The sequence below is a fragment of the Dermacentor albipictus genome, chromosome 2 (genome assembly GCF_038994185.2).
Source record: "Dermacentor albipictus isolate Rhodes 1998 colony chromosome 2, USDA_Dalb.pri_finalv2, whole genome shotgun sequence".
Lineage (NCBI taxonomy): Eukaryota > Metazoa > Arthropoda > Arachnida > Ixodida > Ixodidae > Dermacentor > Dermacentor albipictus.
This window is the reverse complement of record NC_091822.1, coordinates 129,924,633-129,939,123: the sequence shown is the minus strand read 5'-3', so window position 1 is coordinate 129,939,123 and position 14,491 is coordinate 129,924,633. Positions and strand designations below refer to the sequence as shown.

Sequence of the window (14,491 nt, the reverse complement as noted above, 5' to 3'; positions counted from 1 at the left end):
GAGAGTAAAGTGGCATTTCAAAGAGAAAGGTTGTGTGTCTGCTTGCTCCCCCAAGTTCGCGAGGCGCCCTTGTTGCGTGGGAGCCGCTTGGGGCGAGTGTACGCCTGAGCTTTACTTTGCGTCGCGTTTTCTGGCACACAGTGGCACATTCGCGGGCCGCTCTCGGCCAGAGCTAGTTTTGTAACCAAGTGCGTGGTTAGCTAGCTGAGTCCGCGGTAGAGAACCCCTTTTTGTTTACACAACTAAGAAGTTATAGTGAAATATGTTCGTCGTTCATCGTGCAGAACTGACGAACACTAAGTGAGTGGCTCTGGACAGATGTCCTTTTTATTACACACGCTAAACCTACAAATGAAATTTTCATTTTTTTTCTTTCGCTCTCTGTATAGTCTTGATGTGTCGAGCATGATGTCTTCAGGCACCATGCTATCATCCGCACCGTACGGCGTACTATTATTGTTAGGTGAAGAAATAACTTTGCCCTTGACTCCCAAAATGATAAAGTAGTTTAACTACTTTTTGCAGATGGCTTTTGCATCAGTTGGCTTGCTTCGTGACAGCTAAGACACCCCGTATATATAGCCTCTCTCATCGAGTACCTTCCACCTACGTACACTAACATCCCCATAATCTTCAAAAACTACTGGTTCAGTGCAGGAATTCCTTTACAACGAACTCTGCGCGGCTGTTTTTAAAGAGCCTTTTTACAATGTTGACCATGACTTCAGCCACTGTTTGATTAACTGGATCTGGCATTCAGAATTCGATTAAGGCTTCGAAGACCTGAAGGCGTTTTACTCGTTAAGCTTGAAGCTTCACTTCGAGGTCCTGCATGACAACGTCATGGTGGCTGGGCTGTTTGGTTGGGAGTTGAGGGGGTAAGGTGTGTGAGGATAGGGGAGTCGCTGTGGTGTGCAGCAGGGCAGGTTGTTCTGATGTTTTTACGTCCATGTTATCATCTCGTTGATGGAAAGCCACCTGCTGTGCGTGTTTCTTGGGTTTCGGCTGGTTTGAAGCACTGCAGATTTCATCCGTCCGCAAAATACCTTTGTCAAGGTGTGGGTGCTTGGTTTCTTTACTCCTTATATTTATTGTATATATAGATGTGAGGTTCTCAGAAAAAATTCTTAAATGGGTGACAATCATGTCCGATGCTGAGGTATGTGCCGTAAAATCTGTCTAGGGGGGGGGGGGGGGGAGTGAGGAATGCATCGATACCCGCTTCCCACGCTCTTGCGTTCGCGCTTACATGTGAGCTTCGGAAAGTAGTCATGCCTGGGTTGCTGGCTCCTCCATTAGAGTAGGCAGGATTTTGACGTCTTTATTCCATAACGCCTACAGGATTTCTTAAGCTGTCGTATTCGTGGTAACGGTGTGGGTTACCCTCATGCGCAAATCTGGCAGTGGAGCTGTGTGTGATGCATGTTGGGTAGGTTTCGCTTTGGAAGGTGAACTTTTACGAGTAGGAATTTCTAGATGCCTGTCGTAAGCGTCAATATGTGAAGCTTAGGTTTACGCTTAGTGTCTCATGCAGGACTTCGATATCGTTCGATATCGGCGAGGTTCCCCTTTAGTGGCTGTGAGAAAATGAGGGAGGTGGCAGACTGATCGATGTTTGTACTTTTGTATTCGTTTGGTTGGTGGGTTTTCAATCCGTTGTTAACAGTGTTGATGCGTGGTGCACTATGTACCGCACTTGAGGCAGGCGGTAGCCGTACTCGTCTGCCCGCAGAGTAGTAGGAAGCCGTACTTCAGTGCACACTTAGCACGGTGGTGGTGTAGTTACGATAAAAAAATGCTTGCAAGGTGAAGTGTTCTCACTGAAAACACACCCAATCTGACCAGATAAATATTTAGATAAGGCGGACACGATTGATGAACGCAATCTGGCACAGTCACAATAAACATTTCGCAGTTCCACCCGAAAGGCGAAGCGCCGATTGCGATAGAAAATTATTATATCGCTTTACGAAGTAAGGACAGTAGCTTTATCGGCCTTATAAAATTGTCGAAATTCGCTTGCTAAATAAGTTAACACTAATAGAATGTATAGGCAAGACTCAACGAAGATGTAAAAGAAACAGACACACAGAGACAGCGCTGTCCTCGCCCGTCTGCTTCTTTCTACGACCTTGTTCAGTCGCGCTTACTTATCCTATCACGGATTCAAACGAACTAGCCCGTTAACGCGTTCTAACTAAATTAACCATCACGGTGTCACGCACGCGCAAGTACACATGAACACATCTCGCTCGATAACAGCGGAAGCTGTCTTTGGAAACGCTGGAGCGAGGAATTTCGGCAGCAGCCGCGGGCCAATTGACCTCTGTAACGCGAACGAAACGTCGAAAGCACAGCGCTTACGAAGCTATCGGCGCTACGCACACTCTGCAAACATTGCATTTCGCTTTGAAGACGAGGCCTGCGCGGGAGAGCACTTTAGCCACTTCGCAGACCGCTTTCAGGACCCAAGAGCGCCGGCGACGTGTCCATACGGCGTCCGCCAAAGGCCTCTACTAAGGCGTCTGCGATTCGCGTCGCCAACGCCGTAGTAGACACCGTGGTTGTGTCCAACTTGCATGTAGTGGCGGCTGAGGAGGACATCGAGGCACAATAGCTGTTGGTGTTGACCTTAGCAGTCGCCGCAGAAGAAGGCCTATCCACTCTTGCCTCACAGTTGCCTCGGCGGCCACTGGAGAGGGCAAGCATCTGAGCCGCGTTCATCGCTCACGCGCGCGAGATTGAACCGCGTTCGCCGACTCAGCCTCACACGCTTTCATTCATACGGAACTTCCCGGCGACGGCGACGGGGACTGCAGAAATGCGTCTGGAGTGTTTATATAATTGCTATTTCTATATAAATAATTGAAAGACTGTGATGTCGTTCTGGTGCTGAGAGGCAGAGAGAAAGTTTCATTAACCTAAACGGCTTACGTGCAGTGGTTGGAGACCTTTTAGTCCAAGGCCCCGCCGGCCTCGGCCACCTGCTTGATCTGTCTTATGAAGGAATGTTGTCCCGCCAGGTCTCAGCTGGTTAGCTGTGCCTCCCATCGCTCCATTGTGTGGTGTGTTTTATCAAACGGATGTGATTCACAATCCCAAGTAATGTGTTGTAGTGTTGGTATGCCTCCGCACCACGGGCAGTCGGGTCTGTAGCGAGTGGGGAACATGGCATTCTCTAATTTAAGGTGGGGGAACACGCCAGTCTGAATTTCGCGCCAGCTCGCGGCTTCCTCTCCACTGAGTTGTGGGTGAGGGAGATGGTATTTTTGTCTGGTTGCACGCTAATGAGCGAGAATCTCCCGGGCATTCATTGGATTGGGGTCATTACAGTGGCTACCTGGGACCGTCCCAGTCGAGTCGGCCCGGTTACTAATACCTCGCGCTGGCGAATCGGCCAGTTCGTTCCCCTAAAGGCCTGTATGACCTGGATACCATGCATAGGATCCGGTGATGATGGGCGAATTTCGTCGGTATTATTCAGTGACATGTTTTGGTCACGTGGTGCTGAGAAATTATCCGAATGCGACCCTGTGCATAGTGCTTCACATTGGACGTGAGAAGCCGCACAATTGTTTTCTCTCACTCGGCGCTAAGTCATGCAGCCTCGCGCGTGCAGCCTGAAGCAAAGAGCGCGCTATGGATAAAGGGGAATCTGTTGCATCCGTGTCACCCAATGTCCCGTGCGCGGAACCGAAGCTGCATGAACGGTTTCTGAGCGCAAAGACTTCAATCGGTCATATTGAAAGAAAACTGCCACGTAAGGCAGGAAGCGGTTATTGCGACTGAAAGTCCACTTGATTTGCCTTAGTATGCGTAGGCATTGTGTAACTTGCTCATCTCTACGCAGCCCGGCGTCATTGTGAATCTTATCAAATTTGACATAACCACTACAAACTCTTGTCAAGCCTTATCGACCGTTATCAACGTTATCGCAGTCGATCCTATCCTTATAAATTTTTATCTGTCCTTATCAACCTTATCAGGTACGACAAAACCCTTATCAACTCTTATCGTCCATGTCAACATTATCGGGCTATATCAGAGCTCATTAGAATTTATCTGACAACTTTAAGTCCTTGTCGTTATTTAGCACGTCATCCGTCCGGGTCGAACCGCAATCAACCGTAATGAAACCCATAAAGTTCCTCACTAATTATGAACCTTATCAATTCATTCACTGTTTATCTGTCTGTGTTGCATGGCGTGAATCGCGTGGGTCCTCTAAAATCGGAGGCATTTCGTTCAATGAAGGAACGCCTCAACGGAAGCAGCATCCCAAGACTATGTGGCGTGTTAATAGGCAATACATTTCAGGAAAATCTAGATTTTCCGAATGCCTAAAATACTCCTAGTCGGCTGTAGATGTGGTAATAAAGGTAAAAGACATCCATAGAGTTCGAATATATGTTCACCGTCTGCAAGCGTCGGCCTATGGCCCAGTGGTAAGACATTCGACATCTAAGCGTGGGACAGTAGGTTCTAAATTCACCACCACCCACGTTGCCTTTCGGGTTTATTCAGTTTTCTATACATTAGTTTCTTAAAGCGATTCGTCTTACGCGACAGACGGATGGGTGGACGGACGGATTTCTTCGTTGGGTAGGCGTTGTAATTCTTACGCAAATAAAGGTGCCGCGCACGACAGAGAAAACTCTGTTATTGAAAAATGAAGCATCGTATGACAGGATCAAACCTAGCGGCCTCAACGCAACATCTCGATGCTCTAATCGCACGCGCGCACTTCTTTCGCGTTAACGGGAACAAGCTACTTCAAGCAATTGAGGCGTGCTCCCGAGCCACTGTCCCGTCTTTCGTCGTTACAGATCGCGAACGCTGTTATACAACACCTTCTCTGAGAGCAACCCACATTCACCAGTAGTTAGCCAATGCTATGTACGAACTGTGAGACGCTGTGCGAACATTAATTTTGGTCAAGCTTATCATTTTTTACATTTTTGTTGAAGTACAAATGGCATCATCATTTTACCATGCACCGGATGTGGCATAGACAAGTACGTACGACTGTATAACACTAAGTGGCAGATCACATCAGTACCCATGTTTGTCTCGCTAAAGTCCGTTGAGTACCTTTGCAGAAACCGGCATTTGGCAATTATATGTCCGGGTCGAACGAGCGCGCTGGAAATCATGGCTGCCACACGATTGCCTTCAACTTGGCCGTCATCGTGTTGCTCTCGTTAGAAACTCGTGCACTCGTGTCAGGCACACAACTCCATTTACAAAAGCACGTTTGTACACCTGGTGACGCTCTAGGGAATCCCAAATAGCCAGGTACTTGCAAAACGTTGCACATCATATTCATTCCCACAGCGCTTGGGATATCCACAAGCAAGTATTATTAGTAATAGTCAATAATTATAATTAATAATGAGGTTGTTAGGTTATTTTTGTAAAATTTTATTTTTTTAGATGCTGTGTTACGCAGCGTTCACACATATGGTCACGCGTTGTTTTGTGAAGGCGAGCGTATGAAAGCTCAATCAGAGTTCATATTGACACACGTACACGGTTGGCTTTATCCGGGGAACGCTCTTCAGCAACTAACTACGGCTACAAAGGCACTGCTCGGCGCAAACGATGCCTTTTGTATCAAAGTATTTCGGAAAGTTGTCGCCAAACCTATATTGAAATAATGAATCGGGGAAGAATGTGAGGCCCGGTGGTGGTCCTGTTTTGTTGCTGTAATAAGTATGTTGCTAGTAACGAAGCCGAAATGTTTAACCGGTGTAGGTTGTCTATATATAGCCTTCGTGAAGACTTATTCAAGTGTTCCATATGTTCATACAGTCGTCATCGGCAACGTTTGCGGAGTCCTAAAGCAACTGTACGAGGCACCAAACTATGTGAAAAGAGCGGAATGTCAACGCCAAGGCGTGGCGAATATATAATGCTCCGGCATTAAATTGAAAAGTCGAAAATAATTAATCAGCCTGCGCATTTCCCTATTTGCTGTGCTCTATATTCGTGTTTGTTCACCTGTACAAGGCACTTTGTTTATATTTGATGAAAATAAAAGGAAGCTCATGTGGAACGTATAGGGAAAGTTTGAAGTCTTGTCGGCACCGTGAACTTTGCAATAAATTACGTAACCAAGAACGCCGGGCTAATATTAGTGTGTTGTAAATGCAACGGAAAATAAATTAGCCCGTAGCCCTTGCCTAACTAGAAGAGCCACCAAGGCAACATTTTGTGAACATACAGGAAATGTTTTGTCCGAAGTGTACGCGAAGTAATGTGGTTGTGGATTCAATACCGCATTTAACGAAATCCCTTCGTTCTGGGCTTGAGAAATTTAAGGGCTGATTCTACGCTGTTTCCTGTTGATTCTAGGAAACTAGACATTGCCTGTATATATAGCTAAATCGATGTGCAGTTTATGCGCTACGCATAAGCAAAACTCAAAGCGGTAGGGTAAATGAGGGTTTGTGCAATAAATTGCATATTGAATAGCTTCTGAGCATATGTTATAAAGTAGGCGATTTTATAACAAGGGAGAGAAAGTGTCATTGCGCCTGACCAAAATAAAGATATTTTCTCGAAACTGCAAATAAACTATCTATAGTCGCATAGGTCAGCAGTTACTTTTCTTGTAAGTTTTTTGCTGAACCCCAGCAACACACACTGATAAAATTCGCGAAGCTTTTGTTCCCAACATTTGTTTACAATTTGCTGCAGGGCTTCGCTAATAATGCGCAGAAGATCATCATTGCCTCGCACGTGCTCACTTCTGTTTCTTTCTACTTTTTTTTGCAAATTACAGGCCCTCCTTTCCACCACGAAAAAAGTGAAATTGAGCACCGGAAGCCACCTCTGCAGCACGAACAAACCGATGCACCCGAACACACGCATGCTGGGACATACATGCGCTCCCGCTTAAGCACACAAACAAAAGGAAAAGAAATATATGTTTCACCTAGACGCACTAGATCTTTCAAGAATTTCACCCTGCACACTTATCCACAGCGGTAAAGCATTCGTTTAAGGATGACGGGAGTCACACACGCAAATGCGAAGGAAGTCAGGGGAGTGCTCAACGCAGCGTGGTTTCTTAAAAACGCGCATAGAACTCGACCTTAGCTCAAACTAACATAAGTATTTTGGGGAACGAGCCTACTGCTAGACAATAACGTCTTCGAATCACAGCGTTCTTTTGCTTGTAGTACTCTCTGTTAAGGCGGAAACTGTTAAAACATTAAATTATGGGGTTTTACGTGCCAAAACCACGATTTGATTCTGAGCGACGCCGTAGTGGGGGACTCCGGAAAGGTGCATGACGTGGGGTTCTTTAACGTAAAGCTAAATAAGTACACGGGTGTTTTCACATTTCGCCCCCATCGAAATACGGCCGTCGTGGCCGGGATTCAATCCCGCGACCTCGTGCTTAGCGGCCGAAGACCACAGCCACTAAGCAACTACGGTGGGTTTACGGAAGACTTGAGTGGCTCGTTGCAATGGGTCATAGCCGAAAAAAGCGGAGTCTAGTCAAGTGATGCAAAAAATATGATGCAAAAATATCATCATAAGGAATGGCTCAGAGGCCCAGAGATGCAATGGCTGAATATGAATGAAGAAACGAAAGAAGGAATGACAGCAAGAACAAATGAGAGAACAAAGAAACAAAGAACGAAAAAAAGAGAAAAAGGAAGGAATAGAAGAAAGAACCAAAGAAAGAAATACGGAGAAAAAGAAAGAACGAACGAAAGAAGCTTTAGGTAGTGCATTAGGTGCTCGCACATGCCGTTGAGGAGATCGACCTACAGCGCCATACGTTTACTTCGCGCTAGGGCTTCTTATGTCTTGAGGGAAGTCGGACCCCTCCTATCGCTTGAGAGATAACCACGTGTGTAGCCGGCTTTCGTCTTCACGTGTTACAGGAGTGTAACACGCGACCGCAATTTCGAACTTCGGGCTATGAGCGAACAGTCAAAAAAACAATCACCAACGATTACTATACTCCCTAATGCGAATTTGAAGCGCTGCCATTTATGAGTATTCAATTAGTGGTTTTCAAAGAATGAATGACATGAGTCCTGTTTGCGGTCGCGCTGAGTATCTGCTCGGGTAGCTCGTTTAGAAACAGCTGCAGACGAAGAATTTCCGCCAGTTGCCCCACTTATTGTTGAGAAAGAAAGCGTGAACACCGGAACCGCGTGGCTCGCGCCGAGCTCACTCTCCAGCGACGACGACGCGCGCGAAGTAGCGCATGCGCTGTGGGTCCCCAGCCCCCGCAAGCGCATTGTTTCCATATACGGCGCAGGTGGACGCGCTCGCCATATGCCTGCTTCCCACCGTGGAGCACGTCTCCTGCAGCACCTCCTTTCGCCATACTCTCCGCCTCCGCTTTCCCACTCGTGCTATTTTCGTTCTCACCGTCTTGGATCCCCCACTGCGAACGGCGCTCGCGCTTTCGTCCTTCACTGCGCTTGTTTGCTCCGTTATGCCGAGGACGCCGAGGGACGCCGATGAACGCCTTTCATAGAGAGATTGTACTATTAAATATAGCACAACATCCGTATTAATCGCACTTGTAATTGCAGTACTGATTGTAATGTGTGTAGAAGGCTGAATATGTGCCATGTCTATAATGAGCCATGTCTAATACATGCGCAATTAAATTCTTTTTATTTCAGTAACCAAATCAAAGGAGACAAATCATTGCGTTTCCTGTACCTAATAACACTTGCAAAAAAAGAACATAGGCGAAATCATCAATTCATATATGCACAGTGTCAAGGAGCGAACAGAGACAACGCTCGTTCACTGCGCCGGCTGGTTTATTCTCTCCTTTGTCTTCTCATAAAGCGCCCACCTTGGGAGCACGAGAGGCAAAGTTCAGTTCATCTTCACACTCGGCAACGCTGCAAGTTTCCGGCACTGTTGGAACCGCCCAATTTGTCTCGGGAATGCGGTCGTCGTTGGTGAGCCGTGAAGCATAGAGAAAAAAAATTGAACAAGAGGGGACACTGGGCCAAAACTGGCAACAGGAAACACGTCACGGCTAGTGTTAATCCCATCCGTATGTTGACGCGAGCATCGGAAAAAAAAAAGTCAAAGGAAGTCACATACAACGTCTTACATTTACTTATTCTTTCCCGTTAAAGCTAAAACGTTTTGTGTATAAATGAACCTTCAATTTGCGATTTATTTCTCTTGCTTTCAACAAGCTAACGACACGCCAGGCGCGACAGATTCACGCATGTGCCATCCACGCCACCGAAGCCAGCGAGGCCGTTTGCGCATGCGAAGTTCGCCTGTTCAGAGACCCGTCTCTTTTGGGTGTAGGGCGTTTATTGGGCTCGCGTCGTTTTCTTGCGTTCCTTCTGCACTTCGACACGGTGCCACTACATAATTGGACTACGGCAAGGTGATAAACTTTTTCTCACAGGCTGCGACGTATTTGAAGCAATTTCGGCTTTTATGGCCCGGAACCATGACTTGTGACGCAGTTAGCAAAAAACAGCTCAGCCCTCGTGGCGTGACTAACATGAGTTAACTAGGTATAAACTTTTTTAAAACAGGGTTGAAGTGCCTCAGACAGGCTGGCCAACGTTTCGATAGGTGGACCTATCTTCGTCAAAGGCGGCCTCGTCATCCTCGGCGTGTTAGTTTTAAAGGGTTAGTGCAGTGACGTCACGTGCGGGTGTTGTCGCTGGCGGCTGGTTTTAAAGAGAGAGATTACAAGAGGGAACAGGCGTTGTCGTCCGACGTCTGTGAGCCTCATTCTCAAGACGAAGGGACAAGAGCGTTAGAGTGGGCACGCGGGGAGGAAAGAAAAGAAATAGAAGCAGAAAAAAGGGGGGAAAAAAGGAAAAAAAAAGCAGGGAGGAGCCATGGCCGTACCAAGACACAACAAAGGGGGGGGGTGAAAGAAAAAGAAAGAGAAAAATGAAATCTTTTAAGAAATACGGGGGCTTGGGAGCGTGTTGGGGATGTGAAAGGTTAGGAGGTATTCAGGGGAGTCGTTGGCGGCATGTTTTTGAGGCATTAGAACGGCCGGTCAAGCAATAGGTCGAGTAATTTTGAAATAGTTAAGGTGGCGGCGAGGAGTCTGCGGTGCAATGTGTGGGGGTGACTGAAAGGCAGCGGCATGGTCTTTCAAGGGGCACTGCCCCACGCGCTTAACGTAGGTGTCGTTACGGCGGCATCCAGAAGGCGATACTCCGGGTTGAGGCGCCGAAAAAGGCATATTGACTTCGGAATGTGTTGTCGAGGGGATTTCAAAAAAAAAAGACTAAAAAAGGGGGGCAGGGGGAAGGGGGGGGCGAAATCGGTATAGCAAACAGGAGGGTGACGCGTGCAGAAGCGGGCGCGGGCAAGTGTACATGGAAGAAGGGGATCGTACACTTGGTGTAGACGTAAAATCCTGAAAGAGTACATTAAATTGAGTAGTAGGCAGGAAATTTTTTTCCCTTTCTCCCCCTCTCCCTTTCCCTTCCCTTTTTCCTCCGAAATGAAAGAGTAGGTGAGGTTAAGAATTAAAGTTGGCTGGTGGCCTAATGTGTTTTGTGTATTGGTTGATGATATGAGAGTTTCAGATTTAAGTTACAGCTTTTAAAGATTCTAAGTTGCCGCGTGCCAAATTTATTCCTGTCGGGTGTAGGCAATTAAACTTGTGTATGAGGTATGATTCCGTGTACTTCCTTTCGCGAGGGGAACGGAAATTTGTTTGTAGTATATAGAGCCTTGCTTTGTCAAACACATGTCCATGTTCATTAAAGTGGCTGGCTACTGCTTTGGGTAAATTGTGTTTTGTGTCCGCGCGGTGACCATTGAGTCTTCTATTGATTTGTTGTCCGGTCTCACCTATGTATTGTTTGCTACAAGCGGCGCATTCTAGACAGTAGACTACATTGCTTGATGTGCAGGTAAAAGCCGAAGTTACCTTGTGTGTGTAATTCGACGCTGTACTTTTTACTGTAGTAGTGGATTGAATGTGTTTGCATGTAGAGCACCTGGGGCGACCACAGGGATTGGTTCCCAACTTCTTCTTTTTCTGTAGTTTGGCGTGCACAAGAACATCTTTAAAATTAGTGTTGCGTCTGTAGGCTACTCTGGGAGGGTCGGGAAAAATCTTCTTAAGTTTCTGGTTGCTGGTGAGAATCGGGTAGTATTTACTTAGGATGTTATTCACGTTTGGGAGTGCGTTTGAGAATTTAGTAGTAAGAAGAGGCGTTGTTGTTCTTGTGATCTTCGGGCGGGGCTTGAGGACCTCGGCTCGATCAAGTTTGGTTGCAGCGATGTAAGCTGTTTGAAGGTCACTGTTTGGGTGGTTCCTGTTTGATATCGTTTCTTTAAGGTGATCGAGTCTATCTATGTAGTCTTGGTTTTCAACGCAAATGCGACGTAGTCGTGTGGCTTGGCCTTTAAAGATGCCTTGTTTGCAATGTCTGGGATGGTGGCTGGTATATTCTAGGTACTGTTGTTTGTCGAAAGGTTTCCTATACAGCGTTGTCTTTAGTTCACCATTGTCAATGTATATTGTTGTGTCCAGAAAGTTTATGCGCTCAGTTGAGGATTCTGATGTGAATTTTATTGCTGGGTGAACAGAATTTAGAAAGGATACATATTTATCTAGACTGTCTTGGCCATGTCCCCAGATTATGAGTATGTCGTCTATGTATCGTAGGCATGTGTGGGGCTTGGTAGTGCAGCGCGATAGGAAATCTGTTTCTAGAAACCCCATAAATATGTTCGCGTAGGTTGGTGCAAAAGGCGTACCCATGCTTGTACCATGTATCTGTAGGTAGTAACTCTCTTCAAATTCGAAGTAGTTATGTGTGAGAACTAATTCAAGGAGAGACAGGTAAACTTCAGTAGAGTGTTGTGCACTGTGTTTAGACAGCGTTTGTTTTATCGATAAAACAAACGATATTCGATAATATAATTCGATAAAACAAACGCTGTCTAAACACAGTGCACAACACTCTACTGAAGTTTACCTGTCTCTCCTTGAATTAGTTCTCACACATAACTACTTCGAATTTGAAGAGAGTTACTACCTACAGATACATGGTACAAGAATGGGTACGCCTTTTGCACCAACCTACGCTAACATATTTATGGGGATTCTAGAAACAGATTTCCTATCGCGCTGCACTACCAAGCCCCACACATACCTACGATACATAGACGACATACTCATAATCTGGGGACATGGCCAAGACAGTCTAGATAAATATGTATCCTTTCTAAATTCTGTTCACCCAACAATAAAATTCACATCAGAATCCTCAACTGAGCGCATAAACTTTCTGGACACAACAATATACATTGACAATGGTGAACTAAAGACAACGCTGTATAGGAAACCTTTTGACAAACAACAGTACCTAGAATATACCAGCCACCATCCCAGACATTGCAAACAAGGCATCTTTAAAGGCCAAGCCACACGACTACGTCGCATTTGCGTTGAAAACCAAGACTACATAGATAGACTCGATCACCTTAAAGAAACGCTATCAAACAGGAACCACCCAAACAGTGACCTTCAAACAGCTTACATCGCTGCAACCAAACTTGATCGAGCCGAGGTCCTCAAGCCCCGCCCGAAGATCACAAGAACAACAACGCCTCTTCTTACTACTAAATTCTCAAACGCACTCCCAAACGTGAATAACATCCTAAGTAAATACTACCCGATTCTCACCAGCAACCAGAAACTTAAGAAGATTTTTCCCGACCCTCCCAGAGTAGCCTACAGACGCAACACTAATTTTAAAGATGTTCTTGTGCACGCCAAACTACAGAAAAAGAAGAAGTTGGGAACCAATCCCTGTGGTCGCCCCAGGTGCTCTACATGCAAACACATTCAATCCACTACTACAGTAAAAAGTACAGCGTCGAATTACACACACAAGGTAACTTCGGCTTTTACCTGCACATCAAGCAATGTAGTCTACTGTCTAGAATGCGCCGCTTGTAGCAAACAATACATAGGTGAGGCCGGACAACAAATCAATACAAGACTCAATGGTCACCGCGCGGACACAAAACACAATTTACCCAAAGCAGTAGCCAGCCACTTTAATGAACATGGACATGTGTTTGACAAAGCAAGGCTCTATATACTACAAACAAATTTCCGTTCCCCTCGCGAAAGGAAGTACACGGAATCATACCTCATACACAAGTTTAATTGCCTACACCCGACAGGAATTAATTTGGCACGCGGCAACTTAGAATCTTTAAAAGCTGTAACTTAAATCTGAAACTCTCATATCATCAACCAATACACAAAACACATTAGGCCACCAGCCAACTTTAATTCTTAACCTCACCTACTCTTTCATTTCGGAGGAAAAAGGGAAGGGAAAGGGAGAGGGGGAGAAAGGGAGAAAAAAAAAATTCCTGCCTACTACTCAATTTAATGTACTCTTTCAGGATTTTACGTCTACACCAAGTGTACGATCCCCTTCTTCCATGTACACTTGCCCGCGCCCGCTTCTGCACGCGTCACCCTCCTGTTTGCTATACCGATTTCGCCCCCCCCTTCCCCCTGCCCCCCTTTTTTAGTCTTTTTTTTTTGAAATCCCCTCGACAACACATTCCGAAGTCAATATGCCTTTTTCGGCGCCTCAACCCGGAGTATCGCCTTCTGGATGCCGCCGTAACGACACCTACGTTAAGCGCGTGGGGCAGTGCCCCTTGAAAGACCATGCCGCTGCCTTTCAGTCACCCCCACACATTGCACCGCAGACTCCTCGCCGCCACCTTAACTATTTCAAAATTACTCGACCTACTGCTTGACCGGCCGTTCTAATGCCTCAAAAACATGCCGCCAACGACTCCCCTGAATACCTCCTAACCTTTCACATCCCCAACACGCTCCCAAGCCCCCGTATTTCTTAAAAGATTTCATTTTTCTCTTTCTTTTTCTTTCACCCCCCCCCCCTTTGTTGTGTCTTGGTACGGCCATGGCTCCTCCCTGCTTTTTTTTTTCCTTTTTTCCCCCCTTTTTTCTGCTTCTATTTCTTTTCTTTCCTCCCCGCGTGCCCACTCTCACGCTCTTGTCCCTTCGTCTTGAGAATGAGGCTCACAGACGTCGGACGACAACGCCTGTTCCCTCTTGTAATCTCTCTCTTTAAAACCAGCCGCCAGCGACAACACCCGCACGTGACGTCACTGCACTAACCCTTTAAAAACTAACACGCCGAGGATGACGAGGCCGCCTTTGACGAAGATAGGTCCACCTATCGAAACGTTGGCCAGCCTGTCTGAGGCACTTCAACCCTGTTTTAAAAAAGTTTATACCACAGTGTGCCATTCCATCTGCCAGCCCCTTTCTTGTTTTTGGACTTCCATGAGTTAACTAGTGGTACTGGGAGATGTTTCCGACGCTTAGTATGAGCCCCAACAATATTATAACTTATTTCGGTAGTCTTTGGGCGCACTCGCCGCACCGGGCTTTGTGACCACGTTAACGAAAAGCACCTCGGCCGTGGGACGCAGTTTCGCATGTACTGCA

General features: G+C 46.3%; 1 long non-coding RNA gene across 2 annotated transcripts in view; it reads left to right on the top strand.

The window, feature by feature from the left end:
* Positions 1 to 8,474, top strand: part of LOC135912509 (uncharacterized) — a 42,004-nt gene extending 33,530 nt beyond the window's left edge. For both annotated transcript variants that reach the window (XR_010567700.1, XR_010567701.1), the window contains one exon: positions 6,785 to 8,474. This is a non-coding gene — a long non-coding RNA (uncharacterized lncRNA). The remainder of the gene's footprint in view (positions 1 to 6,784) is intronic.
* Positions 8,475 to 14,491: the final 6,017 nt, after the last annotated feature.